This window comes from Macaca nemestrina, chromosome 3 (genome assembly GCF_043159975.1).
Source record: "Macaca nemestrina isolate mMacNem1 chromosome 3, mMacNem.hap1, whole genome shotgun sequence".
NCBI classification, from domain to species: Eukaryota; Metazoa; Chordata; class Mammalia; order Primates; family Cercopithecidae; genus Macaca; species Macaca nemestrina.
Window position 1 is genome coordinate 1,646,736 of NC_092127.1, and position 20,912 is coordinate 1,667,647.

The 20,912-nt window shown below is 39.0% G+C and overlaps 1 long non-coding RNA gene across 1 annotated transcript in view; it reads right to left on the reverse strand.

Annotated features, from left to right (window-relative positions):
- Positions 1-257: 257 nt before the first annotated feature.
- Positions 258-20,912, reverse strand: part of LOC105466532 (uncharacterized) — a 32,432-nt gene continuing 11,777 nt past the window's right edge. Inside the window, exons 2-6 of the long non-coding RNA XR_978242.2 lie at positions 15,905-16,026; positions 14,054-14,199; positions 12,608-12,761; positions 10,859-10,917; positions 258-891 (exon numbers count right to left, since the gene is read on the reverse strand). This is a non-coding gene — a long non-coding RNA (uncharacterized lncRNA). The remainder of the gene's footprint in view (positions 892-10,858; positions 10,918-12,607; positions 12,762-14,053; positions 14,200-15,904; positions 16,027-20,912) is intronic.

Sequence of the window (20,912 nt, forward strand, 5' to 3'; positions counted from 1 at the left end):
TTTTATCAGTCTTAAATAAAAAATAAGTTACAGTGATGAGAAGCATGTCATTAACAGACTTATTCATTTATTCAAGTCACATTGATTATCTACCACATACTAGACACTACTATTTAGACATAACAGTTAAAATCTCACCTATAAAATTAATGAGAATTAATAATGAAAAATAACATTTTAAGATAATAAGTCTTTCGTGTGATGAGTGTTAACAAAAAAGTAATATGAGAAATCAGATTTGATGACATATTTTTTATAATTTTTTTATTGAAAAATAAAAGTTGTATACATTTATCATGTACCACATGATGTTTTAAAATATACACACATTTTACAATGGCTGTATTGAACGAAAATAATTCCGATACTATCTCTTTCTTTCATATTGTTACCACAAGGAGGAGAGTTGGAGCTGAATGCTTGCTATTTGCACGGAACTCTGTGCGTCCGGTCCTCAAGTACAACATACAGTCATAGGCAGAGTGAGACATCTGAAATTGTAGAAATGTCTGAAATAGTTGCTGGCCCAAAACTACTCTGATGAGAGAACAGATGGGTGACAGCCTGGAGTTTCTATAAGCAGTTAGGAAAAATAGTCAATGTTAGCAAACAACATCCATAGTAACAAGCCTGAAATTGCCAAGAGAATATTTTTCATTACTGATGTGTAAACATTTGCCGAAGTTATGACGAGCAGAAGCTGCTTCTCCTAACCTTGTGGTGCCCACTCTGCTGAGTGTCTTTCCGAAAGCATTTCACTGAGCTCAGGGTACCCGTAAAACATCTCGTCCAGGAGCCTTACTTTATCAAAGAGTATACGACACTTTATCTAATGGGGTGTGCTTCCAGGAAACGTGTCCCCAGTCGTACACGCTACTTCCTTTCAGGTTCCTGAGGGAGACAACAGAAGACAACAAAATATTAGTGGATTCATAAGAATTATCACAAAAGCCCCGAAAAACAAAAATTCATTTTGTTTACAAGGTAGGATTTGAGAACAGAAGAACAGTAAGTAATTATTCCTGTTTGTAATGATATTATGTGAATTCCCCTTTTACCGGTTTTCTACTGATACTGGAACAAAGTACTACAGACCTCGTGACACAAACCACCAGAAATGTGTTATCTTCCAGTACTGTAAGTCGGAAGCCCAGCAAGGATCTCCTGGGCTAACATAAATGAATTAGTTGGACTGTGTTCCCTTCGAGGGGCTTTAGGGAGAGTCAATTTTCTTGCATTTTGTTTCTGAAGGCCAACAGTGATCCTTGGCTCAAGGCCCCTTTCCTCTATCTTTAAAGTCAGGACTGTTGTATCTCTCTGACCATTCTCACATCAGCACGTTTCCTTCTGACTCTGTACTCTGATTCCTTCTCATACCTTTAAGGACCCTCGTGATTCCACTGGCAGGACCATCTCCCTATCTCAATGTCATTAAGTTTAATTACATCTGAAAGTCCCTTCTGTCATGTAGGGTAACATATGCACACGTTCTACGGAATACCCTGCCTACCACGGCCCCATTGCTTAATTAAAAAGTTGATAACAGGTGAAATGGAAAACATACAAAAATAATTTAGTCAGTCTCAATTATTTTAACACGTATGTTAAATGTAGATTTTTATCACTGGCATCAAACCAAGCTGTATATTCTACATGGCCTTTCAATACTCTTCTACTCAAATAACAACTACAGAAGGTAAAAAGCATACAAAAAGATGGTGTAGGAAATGGTCAGTGCACAAGACCAGAAATTGCACACCTGTGTAGTGGTATTGGCTTTCTTATGTGCTGTGAAATCTCAGAAAAGTCATAATTTTAAAGGTCTTTTAAATATGGAAAGTGGGGGGTATTATGCATCATTATCAGCGTATACAAAGATACTTTATAAATATAATTTCTCACTCTGCCCACTCAAAACATTATAAAACTCACATGAGAAATCTGCATGTGAAAGTTCGTTGTAAATTGTAAAACACCATCTAATTATGAGGGATTTGTAAAAATCCCTTGTAAATGTTTTTGAAAGCTTTTCACATGTATTAATTATCATTGATTCAAAGAGAGTTATAATGTATGTAGGACAATTGTTATTATTCTCTTTTCAATTATACAGCAATTGAGACTGACAGGATGTTTGCTGTCCCCAGCCAAAATAGTAACAGATTTGAGATTCCAGTGCTCCCTCAACGGGATTCTTCACCTCACCTCCTGGGTGTGCGTTCCCACATCCGCTTGTAAAGTAAGGGATTAAGCACTGAGGAAAAAAGCACACAATATAATTTCAGCCATGCTTGAAAGCTTGGCCTCTAACAAAATGAAGATTTAAAGAATCATGAGAAGGAAAGGGACTGCCAATGTGAGCAGAGGAAACTCATCAAGAATGACTTGACAGGAAAGAAAAAATTTTAGATGTAATTAATTTCAAAGATTTATAATCAGCCTATGGGTGGGCAGAGGAGTGGACCAGTAATCCTGACAATTTGAAGTTGGATGTAGTGTTTGCTTTGGTGTAGTGTTAGAAAAAATTGTGTAAAGTGTAGAATTATGCCAGTATAATGGTATCTGTTGTACAATGAAGAAAAATTCCCACATGTTGTCACAGAAGTATAAGATGCTCAATAATAATGAGTGACTAATTATCAGAGAAATGCAAATCAAAACTACAATGGTATATCACCTTACTTCCATTCAGATGAATACTACCAAAATAAATAAGTAAAATCACAAGTATTGACAAGAATATGGACAAATGGGGACTCTTGTGCACTGTGGGGGTTGTAAAATGGTTAAAATGGTGCAACAGCTGTGGCAAGTGAAGTATTGAGGATTTACCTAAAAAGATTCAGTTACTTCTTTTTTTTTTTTTGAGACGGAGTCTTGCTCTATCGCCCAGGCTGGAGTGAGCAGCGCGATCTCGGCTCACTGCAAGCTCCGCCTCGCGGGTTCCCGCCATTCTCCTGCCTCAGCCTCCCGAGTAGCTGGGACCACAGGCGCCGCCACCACGCCCGGCTAATTTTTGTGTTTTTAGTAGAGATGGGGTTTCTCCATATTGGTCAGGCTGGTCTCGAACTCCTGACCTCAGGTGATCCTCCTGCCCCAGCCTCCCAAAGTGCTGGGATTGCAGACATGAGCCACCGCCCTGGACTTTTTTTTTTTTTTTTTTTTTTTTTTTTTTTGAGACGGAGTCTCACTCTGTGGCCCAGGCTGGAGTGAGCGGCGCCATCTTGGCTCCCTGCAAGCTCCGCCCCCGGGTTCCCGCCATTCTCCTGCCTCAGCCTCCCGAGGAGCTGGGACTACAGGCGCCGCCACCATGCCCGGCTAATTTTTTGTGTTTTTAGTAGAGACGGGGTTTCACCGTGTTAGCCAGGATGGTCTGATCTCCTGACCTCGTGATCCGCCCGCCTCGGCCTCCCAAAGTGCTGGGATTACAGACGTGAGCCACCGCTCCTGGCCAAGACTCAGTTATTTCAATGTAATCATTTAAAATCGAATGGGGGGTGTATTTTAAGTAGACTCCCTATTTAAACTGAAGGGAGATAGTTGAAACTGGAAGAAACTGTAATATTGTTCATTGAAAATTCTAAATTATTCAGCTATCTGTTGAAACATTGGCTCAAAAGCTATAGTGGTTTTCGAAAAATTGAATATGATCTAGCAATCTCACTCCTGAATATATGCCCAAAACAATTAAAAACAGGGTCTTGAGGTATTTCACACCTATGTTCATAGCTGTACTATTCACAACAGCCAAAAGGTAGAAGCAACCTGAACGTTCATCAGCAGATGAGTAGATAAACAAAATGTGATAAAGGCACACAGTGTGATATTATTCAACATCAAAAACAAAGTAAATTATTTCACATGCTATAACATAAATGAACCTTGAGGACTCTGTGCTAAATGAAATAAGTCACTTACAAAAAGGCAAATACTATATGATTCCACTTATATAAGGTATTTAAAGTAGCAAAATTTATTGAAACACAAGGTAGAATAGTGGTTACCAGGGTTTGGGGAAAGTTGAAAAGTGGGAATTGTTGTTCAATGACTATAAAGTTTTACTTTGGCAAGATTATTCACATGAATATACTTAACATTACTGAACTACACACTTTAAAAAGAGCTCAAATAGCCAAGGCAATCCTAAGCAAAAATGACAAAGCTGGAGGCATCACATTACCAGACTTTAAACTATACTACAAGGCTACAGTAACTAAAACAGCACAATACTGGTACAAAAACAGACACATAGACCAATAGAACCAAATAGATAATCCAGAAATAAGACCAGACACCTAAATCATCTGACCTTTGACAAATATGACAAAAACAAGCAATGGGGGAAAGAACTCTTATTCAATAAATAGTGCTGGGATGACTGGCTAGCCATATGCAGAACTGAAACTAGATTCCTTCTGTACAGCATACACAAAAATCAACTCAAAATTTATTAAAGTCGTAAATGTAAAACCCAAAACTATAAAAACCCTGGGAAATAACCTAGGAAATATTATTCTGAACATAGGAAGTGGCAAAGATTTCATGACAAAGACACCAAAAGCAATTGCAACAAAGCACAAATTAACAAATGGGATGTAATTAAACTTAACGCCGGGCGCGGTGGCTCAAGCCTGTAATCCCAGCACTTTGGGAGCCTGAGGTGGGCGGATCACGAGGTCAGGAGATCAAGACCATCCTGGCGAACACGGTGAAACCCTGTCTCTACTAAAAAATACAAAAAAATTAGCCGGGCGAGGTGGCGGCGCCTGTAGTCCCCGCTACTCGGGAGGCTGAGGCAGGAGAATGGCGGGAACCCGGGAGGTGGAGCTTGCAGTGAGCTGAGATCCGGCCACTGCGCTCCAACCTGGGCAACAGAGCGAGACTCCGTCTCAAAAAAAAAAAAAAAAAAAGAAACTATCGGCTGGGTGTGGTGGGCTCACGCCTGTAATCCCAGCACCTTGGGAGGCCGAGGCAGGCAGATCACGAGGTCAGGAGATCGAGACCATCCTGGCCAACGCAGTGAAACCCCATCTCTACTAAAAATACAAAAATTAGCTGGGTGTGGTGGCACATGCCTGTAGTCCCAGTTACTTCGGAGGCTGAGGCAGGAGAGTGTCCAGAGTGACACTCCAGGCTGCTGTGTGGATGCAAGGACTCACTCTCCTCCTATTGCAGACATAGAAAGGGTCCTCCTCATAGACACAGCCACCAATCTGGAGAAGTAAAGGAGAGTGAGGCTGGGCACAGTGGCTCACACCTGTAATTTCAGCACTTTGGGAGGCCAAGGTGGGTCATGTCTCTATTAAAAATACCAAAAAATATTAGCCAGGTGTAGTGGCACATGCCTGTAATCCCAGCTACTCTGGAGGTTGAGGCACGAGAATCACTTAAACCCAAGAAGCAGAGGTTGCAGTGAGCCAAGGTCACATCATTGCACTCTAACTCCAGCCTGGGTGACAAAGTGAGACTCTGTCTCAGAAAAAAAAAAAAGAGAGAGAAATGAGAGAAAAGTAGAATATTGAAGATTTATCTGAAAAGACTCAGTTGTTCCAAAACAATCCTTTAATATCTAATAGGGAGCTGTATTTATTTTAAATACACTCAGTATTTAAACTGAAAGGAGACAGTTGAAACTGAAATATTATTAACTGGAAATTCTAAATTATGCAGCTATCTGCTGAAACATTGGCAAGAGCAGGCCCATGGTTGAGAATAACAAAACTGTATCTTCTGTGAATACCTAAGTGGAGTGCATGTTAAATGAGTATTCTCTGTCTCAGTTTTGACTGAGGCCCCAGGATAGGAACCATCAATGCTACTCATATTGCAGAACCATCTGTGAATCCATCAAAGCAGACCTTGCCAAGGAGGTGGCTGGGAATAATTTGGGGACCCCTAAAAGACCACTTGCCTCCATTCTTTTAGAAATATTGGAGAGGAAATTAGGAAGTTTTTTTGTGGGGAAGATATCGGTATGCTGCTGTTCCACTACTGGGCCTCCAGGACTTTTCTGAGGGACAAAGGTGCCTGCTAGGGATTCACTTTACATCTGTGCCAGGAGATGACGGGTGTGTGTTAGTCTGTTTTATGCTGCTGTAACAAAGTACTACAGACCGGGTAAATTACGATGAACAGAAGTTTATGTGGTTCATGGTTCTGGAGGCTGGAAGTCTCAGTGCATGATGCTGGCATCTGACAGGAGCCTTCATGCTACATTATCTCATGATGGAAAGTGGAAAGGCAAGACAGGGCAAGAGCAAGAGGAGGCTGAGCTTGCTTTTATAACAAACCTACTTTCTTGATAATGAACCTGTCTCCACGATAATGACATTAGTCCATTTATGAGGGCTCTGCCCTCTTGAAGGTCCTATGTCTCAAAACTGTTGCACTGGCAAGTAAGTTTCCAACACATTCAGACCAAAGAAGAGTCCTCAGATCCACCCAGAGATGCCCACTGTGGAGTGGGCAGATACGTCTCATTTAACCCTTTGTTGTGACTTGCTGGCACCTGTTCCTAGAGCCCATGACCCTGACCATTTGACATGCATTTGAAGTCCTTACCAGTGGCGTCCTCTTTATTGTGATTCTAGATGTGGCAGACAGGAAGAGACAGAAAGTGTGACAGTTTGGGGTTCATTTTAGATGTGCTACCCAGGAAGACTACCCAGAAGGACTTGTCAAGAAAAGGGTGAGTCAGCAGCTTCCTAGGAGCAGAGGGAGGAGACAGAAAGGGTTGAGGTAAAGAGATACAACCCTGCATTTCTAGCACCATGACCAGAATGGAAGCAATACTTGATTTCCTGACTGTTCAAGGGCATATGCTCTATGTGACATGAGGGGCAAAAAGAAAGGGTTCAATTGTGAAAATTCAGTAGTCATTGGAGTTGAGCATCATGGCTTACTCGGCTCCTGGGAGGAGAGGTGTGCTCGCCTGCCAGGCTTGCATTGCACAACTAGCATTTCCTGGTCTCTCTGCCCACTAAGAAAGAGCTAGAAGAAGAAAGGAAAACTGCAGCATTCAGAAAGTGGAAACATTTACGGAAGCAGAGATTTTGCTATGTCCCCCAAAGAAAAAATTGGTAGACTGAAAATAGTTGCCAATGTCCGCCATGTGAATTAGCATGAACCACCCCAATTAAATAGAGAAATATTTCAATGGTGATTCCAAACATACATATTACATCGAATGTGTTCATATAAATTTTAAGTAGTCTGCTCTCCAGAAGGCACTAAGGGCTGCTTTGTACAGCACAAGAAATGGTCCTGAATGCCAAAAAGTTCTTTCAAAAACCACAAAACTACTTGATATACAGCTTATCTGAGAAAGATTCCCACAAGGTATAAACTGAATTCCTTAAACACACTGCCAATAGACGAAGCAAAATAGTGGTTTAATAAATGCTGCATTCTTTTCTATAAAAGTATATCCAAAAGAAAAAAGTTGGAAATTAAAGATGTTATATTAAAATATGCCATTGTAAGTTGAAACATTTTTGCATTAAATTAAAGAAATTCTCATATTCAGAGAAAGAAGTATGTGAGATATTATCCATAAAGTGGCTGATATGGCATTTTGAATTTTAAAATTGGGTATAAAGAAAACAAGTTATTTTAACTTCAAAATGACTATTCTTAAAATTAAGCCCACCTTATACACAGAAGACTTGGAAATTTAGGGCCCATCAACAAAAATGGAAAAGTAGATTTATTCAATCAGTCCACTGGTTGCATTTGATTTTTTTACAAATATTTAAAAATCATTAAGAATTGAGGTCGTCTTTTAAAAAATCATTCCTGCAAATGTGTGTAGAATTGTGATGCTATCATGCTACCTAACTTCAAACTATACTACAAGGCTACTGTAACCAAAACAGCATGGTACTGGTATGAAAACAAATATATAAACCAATGGAACAGAACAGAGGCCTCAGAAATAACACCACACATCTACAACCATCTGATCTTCGACAAACCTGACAAAAACAAGAAATGGGGAAGGATTCCCTGTTTAATAAATGGTGCTGGGAAAACTGGGTAACATATGTAGAAAGCTGAAACTGGATCCCTTCCTTATACCTTATACAAAAATTAATTCAAGATGGATTAAAGACTTAAATGTAAGACCTAAAACTATAAAATCCCTAGAAGAAAACCTAGACAATACCATTCAGGACACAGGCATGGGCAAAGACTGAAACACCAAAAGCAATGGCAACAAAAGCCAAAATAGACAAACAGGATCAATTAAACTAAATGGCTTCTGCACAGCAAAAGAAACTACCATCAGAGTGAATAGGCAACCTACAGAATGGGAGAAAATTTTTGCAATCTACCCATCTGACAAAGGAGTAATATCCAGAATCGACAAAGAACTTAAACAAATTTACAAGAAAAAAACAAAACCCCATCAAAAAGTGGGCAAAGGATATGAACAGACAATTCTCAAAAGAAGAATTTATGCAGCCAACAGACACATGAAAAAATGCTCATCATCACTGGTCATTAGAGAAACGCAAATCAAAACCACAATGAGATACCATCTCACGCCAGTTAGAATGACAATCATTAAAAAGTCAGGAAACAACAGATGCTAGAGAGGATGTGGAAAAATAGGAACGCTTTTACACTGTTAGTGGGAGTGTAAATTAGTTCAACCACTGTAGAAGACAGTGTGGCGATTCTTCAAGGATCTATAACCAGAAATACCATTTGACTCAGCGATCCAATTACTGGGTATATATCCAAAGGATTATAAATCATGCTACTATAAAGACACATGCAAATGTATTCTATTCTGGCACTATTCACAATAGCAAAGATTTGGAACCAACCCAAATGTCCATCAAAGATAGACTGGATTAAGAAAATGTAGCACATATACACCATGGAATACTATGCAGCCATAAAAAAGGATGAGTTCATGTCCTTTGCAGGGAAATGGATGAAGCTGGAAAACATCATTCTGAGCAAACTATCGCAAGGACAGAAACCAAACACCACATGTTCTCACTAATAGGTGGGAATTGAACAATGAGAACACTTGGACACAGGGCAGGGAACATCACACGTGGGGGCCTGTCATGGGGTGGGGAGCTGAGGGAGGGAGAGCATTAGGAGAAATACCTAATGTAAATGACGAGTTGATGGGTGCAGCAAACCAACATGGCACATGTATACCTATGTAACAAACCTGCATGTTGTGCACATGTACCCTAGAAATTAAAGTAAAATAAAATGAAATAGGCTGGGCGCGGTGGCTCAAGCCTGTAATCCCAGCACTCTGGGAGGCCGAGGCGGGCGGATCACGAGGTCAGGAGATCGAGACCATCCTGGCTAACACGGTGAAACCCCGTCTCTACTAAAAAAAATACAAAAAACTAGCCGGGCGAGGTGGCGGGCGCCTGTAGTCCCAGCTATTCGGGAGGCGGAGGCAGGAGAATGGCTTAAACCCGGGAGGCGGAGCTTGCAGTGAGCTGAGATCCCGCCACTGCACTCCAGCCCGGGCGACAGAGCGAGACTCCATCTCAAAAAAAATAAATAAAAATAAAATAAAATAAAATAAAATAAAATAAAATAAAATAAATAAAATAAAAAGGAATTGTGATGCTAAAAGAACTTCCAGATGTAGTTCTGGACTTACGCTTCCATGCATGCCAGGACCGCATAACAAGAATTTCCATCTAGTGCAGATTTGTTTACAACAATGCTTTCTCGGGGACTGCATATGCGTTTGTCTTTTATGGACTTCCAGAATGCCAATGTGGACAGGCTCCTTCCAGGACTGTGAATGTGCAGGAGTCCACTGCCATGGGGACATCATTCAGATAACTATCCTGAGACTTACACGAATCATACCAGAGTCTCAGCAAATACTTAGCAGATACTCACTGTATCTACTGCCTTGATCATTTTGATGTCCCAAGGGTAACCTGACTGATTTTTCTGAAATACAATTCAACAGTCACATCCTCTTCTGTCTCCAAAAATAAGGATAAAACTCTTGGCATGCAAAAGAAACAAATATTTAGAGGCCCTAAAGCAAGTCTGTAGCAAGCCTGAGTTCTGGAAAGTTAATATACAAAGCCCAAGACCAGTAGGGTACCGTGGTACAGACCAGCTGAGAGATTCCAGAGAGATTTCACAGCAGACCTTCAATACATAGAGAAACACACCGATGACCAAATTCTCCTCTATGAAGAGTTTTATCATTTATTACCTAGAAAGCAAGCTATGCATTTCCATAATAGCATAGTCCTCTGAGACTGGGATCACTGTGGAAGCATGTTGGATGAGATTCAAGTTCTCTGAACTGGGTGTGCATTGAAAGCTGTGGGACATTTCATTTAAAATTTAAAAAGCATAAAAGTATAATTTTATACTTTTAAGAACCATGGATTGGAAGAGTTACTTTCCTTCCACAGTAAGTTATCTTGGCTAAAGGAAGCCTTCAGTTGGCAGGACCCATGGTATCACAGATCCATTCCCTTTGGCGTAAATATCTAAAATGTTTCCACTACCCTTGGAAACCAAAAAATCTGTGAAGGCAGGATGGAGTGGAGAAGAGGAAAGAACTGAGGAGATTCTGCTATTATGTGGAGAAGAGGAAAGAACTGATGAGATTCTGCTATTATTAGTTTTTAAATCTTGGTTGATTGCTTTCCTTGATTTTGTTTTGTTTTAAAGTAACTTCACAATAAGTAATAGAAGAAAAAGTATATAACTTAGAACAAAAGAAATAAAAATGATATTTAAAATAAAATTTTGATCAGAAGCAGATTTCCCCTCCTAGTACCAACCTATATTGCATATTTTCATATTTTAAACATGGAAAATAACTATATCGAATAATTATACTTACCAATAACTGTCTTGTGTCAAACAGAAAAAGATGTAAGTAAACTGCATTGTTGAGTGTTACTGTGAATAGTTAGAGAAAAATACTTTTAATAGAACAATGATTCCTAGTTTCATAATTTAAAAAAAATTGACAGTAGTCTTAAGCACTAAATAAACTTAAGTTTAAAGTATGACATTATGTTCTAAGGCAAGTGAGATACCCCAATCTGCCTTCGTGAAGAGAATCTTTAAAGCATGTTTCTATGATTTTTCTTAATGTGACTGATAATATTTTAGAGAATAAACATAACTTAAGTAACTTCACTAAAAATTAAAAATTCATACAAAAGTTACCTTGTTCACATAATTTTTCATTCAAAAAATCTGATGAGTAAAAAACATAACTTTGCTCTTGAACTGCAATTTTTCCAAATATTTAACCAACAACAATCAAGACTTTCATTTCATAAACTTGGAAACAAAATCAGCACACCCCAAATTGGTGATGAGAATACAACTTCTGTTATTTATTGCATAAGATTATACTCAGATATTGAGACACATGTAAAGTTCCACCTTAATGAACATAATGGATTAAGAGACACAGCATTCTTATGGCATAATGCACCAAATTTCATAATGTAAACCCAAATTATATTTCAGATTCTGTCTCTAATTAAAGTCACATGGGATAAGCAATTTACCACTCTTACTTACTTTAAAGAATTTATTATCTCTTCTTCAGCAACCCAATCCCAGAGTCACACTTTGGGTAATTTCATCACCTACTTTGCCTTGCCTCTTCTCAGTCTCCTTCTACCTTCCATATTTCCATTTGTTCTCCATGAATCCACTAAGTCCCCAACCTCTTGCCTCCCTCCATTTTCTCCTAAGCTGTCAAGCCCCATTGCGTTCCCTTGTTTCTGCACTCAGCCAGGACCAACACACTACATATTATTTCATCCAAGCACACCCAAGAACCCTCGATATCCTTAGTCCTTGCCTATACTACTTCTGAAAATTTCCAGTCCTGGAGCCAGTAAAGTGTATTACAAATGGAGAGTCTTCTGATTCACTTAGGCCAGGTTTATATTTGCCTCACCATTCAGCAGAGTACTTTTCTGCCACGATTCTCATTGATTCCCCATAGAGTGGTGACAATACTGTATCGATTGCAAGGGGGCAGAAATGAACCATGTGAGCTTGTGCCCACATTCTCCAGTGTCGGATATGACAGCTGCTTAATCAAGAATAGCACTTTTCTACTTCTTTTTAAAATTCTCAGGCTGGGCGCGGAGGCTGACACCTGAAATTCCAGCACTTTGGGGGGCAGAGGCGGTGGATCATGGAATCAGGAATTCAAGACCAGCCTGGCCAAGATAGTGAAACCCCATCTCTACTAAAAATACAAAAAAATTAGCCAGGCGTGGTGGTGGGCGCCTGTAGTCCCAGCTCCTCAGGAGGCTGAGGCAGAGAATTGCTTGAACCCGGGAGGTGGAGGTTGCAGTGAGCCGAGATTGCGCCACTGCATTCCAGCCTGGGTGACAGAGCAAAACTCTGTCTCAAACAAACAAACAAAAATTCTCCAAACCCGAAGCACAAGAGGAGCAAGGCACACACCCTACGGCTAACAGCGCTATGACAAAGGCATTGTTTCCAGAGCTGCATTCTTGACACTGTGCACGGAAGAGGATGTTTATTTCATTAGTTACCATCTTTTCTGAATGTCTTCAGCTATCTTATCAAAGCTTTTCCTTCTCTAGTCTCTTACCCTCTGTCAGCGTTCTGTAAGTCTCAGCAGGTGTGTTTGACATATATTTTATAAAGATGACCAGGACAACCTTCAAAGCATCATAATATCTTCCTGTAACCAGCCCTAGCCATTGATGAATCCTACAACCTTCCACTGCTGGTGTCTTCTGAAGCTGCAGGAAAGGGTCCATGTTAAGGAATCTGTGTTTATTGAGAAATATATTTCTTTCTCTTATAATGATTGTCATTCTCCCTATTTTTTATATCAAAATAGTTGAATGTAAGTAATATTAGGAGTTAGGAATTTTCCATCTGAAGTTTAGATGTTGTTTGGATAGCTCTACAGTATTTGCAGGGTCCATGGTAGGAATGAATACAGCCCAGCAGAAGGGCCTACATTTACCTGCGTGAGGTTTATATTTGTGCATTGAAAACACAGAACACTATGTACATTTCTGGTTTGTAAAATACCATTTTCAAAGACATAAATACATTGAAACTTAAGGTATAATTTTGATGATAGCCAAAACATTTGAGTGTTTGGTTCTCTTACGTGCGTGCATCATTACATACCAAATGAACACATTATGCAGAGCGGGGACTGCAAATACAGCCTTGGGGCTGCCCACGGTCTTCTGACATGCTACCTTCTGTTATTCTACTCATTTCACAACTCTAGACTCTAATGACTCTCTAAATGCCCTTTTGAGGGATGATTGATCAAAATGAAAATGGCAGCCCCCATTCCCAGCTGCATGGGATGATACAAGCACGGACGGCCAGAGTAACAGGGCTAGGAGGAAGAGTTCTGTGCTGCCTTTTGGAATTTGACCCTATTTGAACTTTACTCATGCTTTACATACCATGGGCTTCTCCACTATTGAAAAGGAAGAAAAGAATGCTGAGTAATGACTTCATGTGGAAAAACAGAAAAGCAGACACTTCTTGGGTCTGCATTGCCACCCGGCACCTGATTTCTTCTCTGATCATTGAGAAGCTTGGCATGTAACAGTACACAAGCAGCAGATAAGCTGTAATAATACATGAAGCAAGTAGAGCCAATTAACCAGCACATACTCTGTGTTTCTGCTACTGTGGCCACATGCTGGGTTATCATCTAATCACAGAAGGATCAAGGCCACCACCATTAAGTAAGTACATCTCTAAGGTCATTTTGGAAGCCAATTCAAATATCTATTTATGGAGATAACCTGTCATAAATGGTGTGATTATATTTCTGCTTGAAGTCTGTACAAATTGTAATAATCTAAATATATTTATAGCTTCCTGAAAGAATAAAATACTATTATATATATCCTGTCTCTGATATCTCCTATGTAGACAAAAAGTTAAAATAGGTGAGAGAACTGACTTTAAAATAACGTAGGAATCACTGTGAAAAATATCTGACAAATACAAGGACATCTGGGCCAAACTGAAGAAGTACAAAGAGCAAAAACCTTACCTTTTAGACACTGAACATGGCACCAATGTCCCTGAGACCTCCAGGGACCTGAGAGCCCAGAGAAGAATATCCTAATTAGAAGAGAGATTTAGGGGTGTCATGTTGCCGTGGGAGAAGTGGAGAACATTGCTCTGGAGTACTCCATTCTGAGAGAGAAAGAGAAAGAGGAGGTATCGGATTTAAGGGAGACTCCGCAGGTTATTATAATTCTTTACCTCAACACAAATCCCAATTCAGAGGTCAAGCACAGAGAAGAAAAATTGCAAAATTGAAAAGAGAACAAAAACTGCAGTCAGCTTTGCATTGACCAGAAAAAACTGAGCTGAAAAAAAAAAGGCTGTGGATTGAAGAGCTTCATTGAGAGACACGCTGACATTTTGTCTGAGGGCGATATGCACAAACCAAAGGAGGCTGTAGCAATCTGCAGAGAGACCTGTCCCTGGAAAACCGACCCAAGTCGCTGTGCCCATCACTGACAGACTGGATGAAGAAAATGTGGCACATGTACACCACGGAATACTATGCAGCCATCAAAAAGGATGAGTTCATGTCCTTTGAAGGGACATGGATGAAGCTGGAAACCATCATTCTCAGCAAACTAATACAAGAACAGAAAACCACACACCACATGTTCTCACTCATAAGTGGGAGTTGAACAAGGAGACACATGGACACAGAGAGGGGAACATCCCACACTGGGGCCTGTCAGAAGGTGGGGGGCTAGGGGAGGGACAGCATTAGGAGAAATACCTAATGTAGATGATGGGTTGATGGGTGCAGCAAACCACCATGGTACGTGTATACCTATTTTGTAACAAATCTGCATGTTTTGCACATGTATCCCAGAACTTAAAGTATAATAAAAGAAAGAAAAAATAGACCCAGATCATTCCTACGTCCCACTGAAGTATCTATATATTAAAAAATAAAACTTTTTTTTTTTTTTTCCGAGACAGGCTCTTGCTCTGTCACCCAGGCTGGAGTGCAGTGGTGCGGTCTCCGCTCACTGCAACCTCCACCTCCCGGGTTCAAACAATTCCTCTGCCTCAGCCTCCTAAGCAGCTGGGATTACAGGTACGCACCATTACACCTGGCTAGTTTTTGTTTTTTGTAGAGACGGGGTTTCACCATGTTGGCCAGGTGGTCTTGAACTCCTGACCTCAGGTGCTCCCAAACTGCTGGGATTACAGGCATGAGCCACCACGTCTGGTGAAGAAACAAAACATTTTAAAAGAGATAGAGTAAATATGTACAACATATATTAACAACAGAACTAATTTCGTGATAAATTAAAATTTCCTGAAAGTAAGGAAAAAAAGGTTATTTAATTATAAATCTGGTCAGAAGAAAAAATCAGGCAAGACATATAAAGGCAGTACAAGGGGTCCAGACGCGGTGGCTCACATCTGCAATCCCAGCACTTTGGGAAGCTGAGGCGGGCAGATCATTTGAAGTCAGGTGTTCAAAACTATCCTGGCCAACACGGTGAGACCCCATCTCTACTATAAAAAAATACAAAAATTAGCCAGGCATGGTGATGCTCGCCCATAATCCAGCCTACTCGGGAGGCTGAGGCAGGAGAATCACTTGAGCCCCGGAGATGGACGTTGCAGTGAGCAGAGATTGCACCACTGCACTCCAGCCTGGGTAACAAAGCGAGACTCCATCTCAAAAAAGGAAAAAAAAAAAAAAAATGTAGTGTAAGGATGGGCACAGTGGCTCATGCCCGATTCCCAGCACTTTGGGAAGCTGAGGCAGGATGATCACTTGAGCCCAAGAGTTCGAGACCAGTCTGGTGTTCTCTAAAACAAACAAACAAACACACGATTAGCTGGGTGTGGCGGCTCATACCTGTAGTCCCAGCTACTCAGGAGGCTGAGGTGGAAGGGTAGCTTGAGCCCAGGAGTTCCAGACTGGTTGCAGTGAGCTATGATCATGCCATCGCACTCTAACCTGGGCAACAGAGTGAGACCCTGTTTCAAAAAAAAAGGTGGTAGTATATGAGAAGATGATCCCCATTCAGAAAGTGAGATACATTCAGTAGTCGTGTATGAGAGGATGGTAATCCTCATTCATAAACTGAGATCCATTCATTTAAACATTCATGAAGCTTATTGAAGTAAGCCATTTGGCAAAGAATCCCGCTGCGTGACCATGTTAAACAGGTTGTGGGACAATGGGCACTTTGCTCTTCTACTGATATTACCATGTGGGGATGGAAACTGAAACAGTTTTGGAGAATCGACTTTGGAGACAAGTTGGTTATCTTTTATCCAGGATTTCACTCCTAATAGAAGCTGGAGCTACCCTTGCAAAGAGATTTGTCATTAAAAATTATGGTACATTTTTGCATTTGTATAATAATATATTGTCACCAAAAACTAATTAGGCAAGTATATATGTAATATATACGTAATACTTGTGAGAGTATAGATATGTGAGATATTTGAGATACTGTTTAACTTAAAAAGTAACTGTCAGAGTGTGCATAGAGTAGTTCATTCATGACAAATTTTATATTGCTATATATAATATACTTTCTATGTATAGAAAATAACTGGAAGTCCGGGCAAGAAACTGTTTCCTCTGAGAACTGGAATAAGAGTAAAAGGGGACATTTGTTTTTCACTTAATCCTTCTCTATTCTGTTCCAAAAATATTTCTTACCAGCATACAAAATCCTCAGAAGAAAAACACATTTTTGGAAATATTTGATGTACTTAAGATAATTTTAGGAAGACATCCTTAAATATTACTATCTTTCAGTTTTAGAATTTTTGTCTGAAGTCAAACTTTGAGAAAATAAAACACATTAATGTTGAAGTTGGTTGTCTCTACTTAGACATATAGATGCATATGAACTAGTTAACTTATGTAAGTGATGAAAGTAATAAATTTGATATTTAGATAAACTTTTTTCTCTTAAAGAAAAATATATTTTGCCATGACAAAATATTTAACAATAAACTTTTATTTCTAATAATCTTCTGTGAATCTGCAGCCATTGCAAGCCTGTTTTTATGGTAATAATATCCAAACAAACAAACCAAAAAATATAGAGCAGGACCAGGATTTGAAACTTAGCACACTAATGATGAAAGTCTATTAAACTATAAAATCCCAGAGAAAAATGATACTATATTAAAACATGGTACTGTATAAAAATTTGTATTTATTTTACTTTAAAAGGGAAAACATGTTAAACCAATTGATTTGCTAGGGGCACTGGACTCTTGCTTTCTTCTGTTCCAGATAGGTTATTTTAGAAACCCCTTTTACAAGTGACATTATTTCTTCATTACTTTAGAAATCATGGCAAGAAGAGTTTTTGTTTTGTTTTTCTTTCATTTCTTCTACTTTTTTTAAACCACCTTCATTGTGACTAGGTGTGACATGAATCAAAGAGGATTCGTGCTGAATGAAACTCCTGGCACGGGCCTCTGGATTTTACAAAAAACGTAATAAATAATAATCCTACTTCTCACTGGTAGCACTTGCCATATGATGAAATATACTACATTATTCCAAACAGCAGAAAGTCTAAGTGTCTGCATCTGCTGAATAATGAAATTGAGAAAGATACATTAAGAAATACAAAACAAGTGATGACATTTAAAACATATTTTTATTTAGTTCACATATATTACCCTCACCAGTTTTTTGGGGTTTTGTTTTTTTTTTGAGACAGAGTCTTGCTCTGTCGCCCAGGCTGGGGTGCAGTGGCCGGATCTCAGCTCACTGCAAGCTCCGCCTCCCGGGTTTAGACCATTCTCCTGCCTCAGCCTCCCCAGTAGCTGGGACTGCAGGCGCCGCCACCACGCCCGGCTAGTTTTTTGTATTTTTAGTAGAGACGGGGTTTCACTGTGTTAGCCAGGATGGTCTGATCTCCTGACCTCATAATCCGCCTGCCTCAGCCTCCCAAAGTGCTGGGATTACAGGCATGAGCCACCATGCCTGGCCCTCACCAGTCTTAATAATTATTATTCCACAAAATGAGTAAGTTGAGGTTTTGAGCATGTCTGATGTTACACAACTAACAAATAGCAGGACTGGGTCTGTCTGACCCCAAGCCATCTTAATCACAGGGCCACATTCATGGAGGTGAAGCCTTGGTCTACAAACCAGTAAAATTCCACCTTAGTTAATAGGAAAACAAGAACTCAAAAATGCTTGTATATATTCTGATTATATGCCAATTAAAGTTACTTTTTTTTCTTAAAGATCTTTTCTCTTTATCTATTGGGTGATCAATTTTTATCTCCCATGTCCCATATTGGTATGTTATTTACTATGCCTTATACTTTTTTCAGAATAAATGATGCTTAAATGTCCAAATTTTGGTATGTTTTGCAAATAATGCAAATTTAAGTATGAATTAGAGAAAAATGCTTTAATCATATTTATAACTAAACCAAACTTTTAATTAATTACATTTAAATTTCCAGGATTTTTTAAAATTTAACAAGTCCATATAATTCTGGACTAATTATGCTAGCTGATTACCAAAATCTACACTGCTATTAACATGCCTATGCTAATTTTTTTAAAAGTTCATTCACATGGACTATCACATAACATTCTTCTTGAAATAATCCATTGTTGCTTCTTCCTTTAAAGAAACTGGATAAATTCATTGCAACAAAACATTTCTATATAATCTGAGTAATAGTTGACACCAAACCGTGTCAAATATGTACAGAAGTGAAAGGGGTATTTAAGTGTGATTTTCCTAAAAAGTAGATATCTAAGTCTGTACAAATAAAATGAATATTTCAAAGACTTACTTATTTGCTTCCAGGCATCAGAATTAATTACCACAGTCCATTTTATGAAGAGTAAGAGTTAACACCTTTCTTGATGTATAAAAGCAATTCAGTGTGAATAAAGTACCCAGTGTATACAGAACATTGATACTTGAGCCAGACAGAAGTGACCAGCATGATTTCCAAATGATCATTTTTATTAGATAACTGAAGTATTATTAAAGAGAGTTCCAGTCTTTGAAGTGTGTCTGCCAAACCAGAAGCCCTGCCCCTTTAATCTGCATTTAATTATATTTTCTTAATGGCCCTTTGGTCTGCTCTTTCTCATAATTAAATAATTTTATTAGTTGTAATGCATCATGAATCTAAGCGTAATTCTGGATGTGAAAGTAGCACTAAGAGGTATCTCGGCTTCATTCTTTTCCAGGTTGACTCAACATAATTTTAGCAGTTGTGTTTGTTTTCAAAATACATCCTGAATACATTTTTATAACTTCTGGAATTGCATATTTGTCTTTATTTTCTATTCCTACTTTACTAAGCACACCTTTAGATAAAAAAATCATGGCAATTTCTTCTGCAGCATCCTCACAGTCACCCTATATTCCATTACAGTGGGCCTCTCTATTGCTGTCTAATGAGTATAACTTATCACACTCTCTATTTGGTTTTGATTTTGGAAATTTCTGCACGGTGAAAGTTCTTGTATTTGGGTTTGCTTATTTGAAATCACCAAATATTCACTTAAAATAATAAAAGTCAAAGTATGTTTTATGAGTATTCAGAATGATGGAATATACTTGATAATTTGGACTAATCTTACGGAGTAAATTTGTCTTTGGCATAATGATCTCAAGATTTTCCTTTACAGTTAGTGCTGTCTTAAAAAATAACACTCTATAACAAAATAAGATTAATCAAAATTAATACAAATTGGCCTAAACTTATTAAACTGAACATTTTACTGTTAAGTAAATTATACTTCAATGTTAAATTCATCCATTCTTCCACCCACCCATCCATCCACCCATCCCAAGTCTTCTTCACTGGAGACCAGTCTTTGATCACAAGCCATCTGGGAATTCCACTCAAACCTGCCTCTGCGTGTTGGACAGTGTACACTACTGGTGGCAAGTTACTAGCATCTGGGGAGTCTGCTGTTGGCTGTGTAAGCTTTATTCTACTCAAGGGAAACCCCTCTTTCCTCTTGGCCACACACGTCCCCAAGTAAAGGCAGCCTCTGCATCTGGAGTCAGGTTGGGTGTAGTTCAAGGGAGGGGAGGATCTTCTATTGGCTGCATTTTCATAGACTTTTTTCTTTTCTTCAAGGGCCTCTATGAAAATTCGTATGTGAGAACTGCATGCACCTTAAAACCTGGGACTCAGTCACAACACCTTATAAACCAGTTGGCCTCATTGGTATGTTTCTTGTTTTCTGTCTTTCCTAGTCAAAATTGTTCTTTTTTATAGAAACAATATACCTTCTTAATTTCTAGCTTCATGCTAGATTTCTCTATCTGTCTTATTGAGCATGGGGTATATAAGAGCACTTAATGATCAAAAATATAAGTTAAATAAAAGATAATGCAGGTTTTCAGATGAGAAAACTAAGAGTCAAGTACTTGAAGTGCATATACATAACTAGAGTAGCATTTAGAGAGAAAAAATACTAATTGACCTGATATTATAAATGTATTTTTACACTTTTCAAAGTGTGCACACACCACACTTATGCACATAAAATTTAACCGACATTTGCATATGTGCCAAATGTTACATGCTTCATAAATATTAACTCATTTAATCCTCATGATAAACTAGAACACAGATACTATTATTAGGCAGCTTTACAGATGGAAGTGTGAAGAGATTTGCCTATGGTTATGAAAACAGTAAGTGATTTGAACTACTATGTCATACTGAGTATCATGATCTAGAAAAAGGAAGCTCACAACATAGGCCATATAAATATTATCATCTCCATTGGGGAAATGTAGAAATCCAGGCAGGGAGCATTTAAACGTTTGGCTCAAGGGTACTTGAATAGATCGGAGCTAATCCAGGAACCCATAATGAAGGTTAGTTCTGATTTCTGT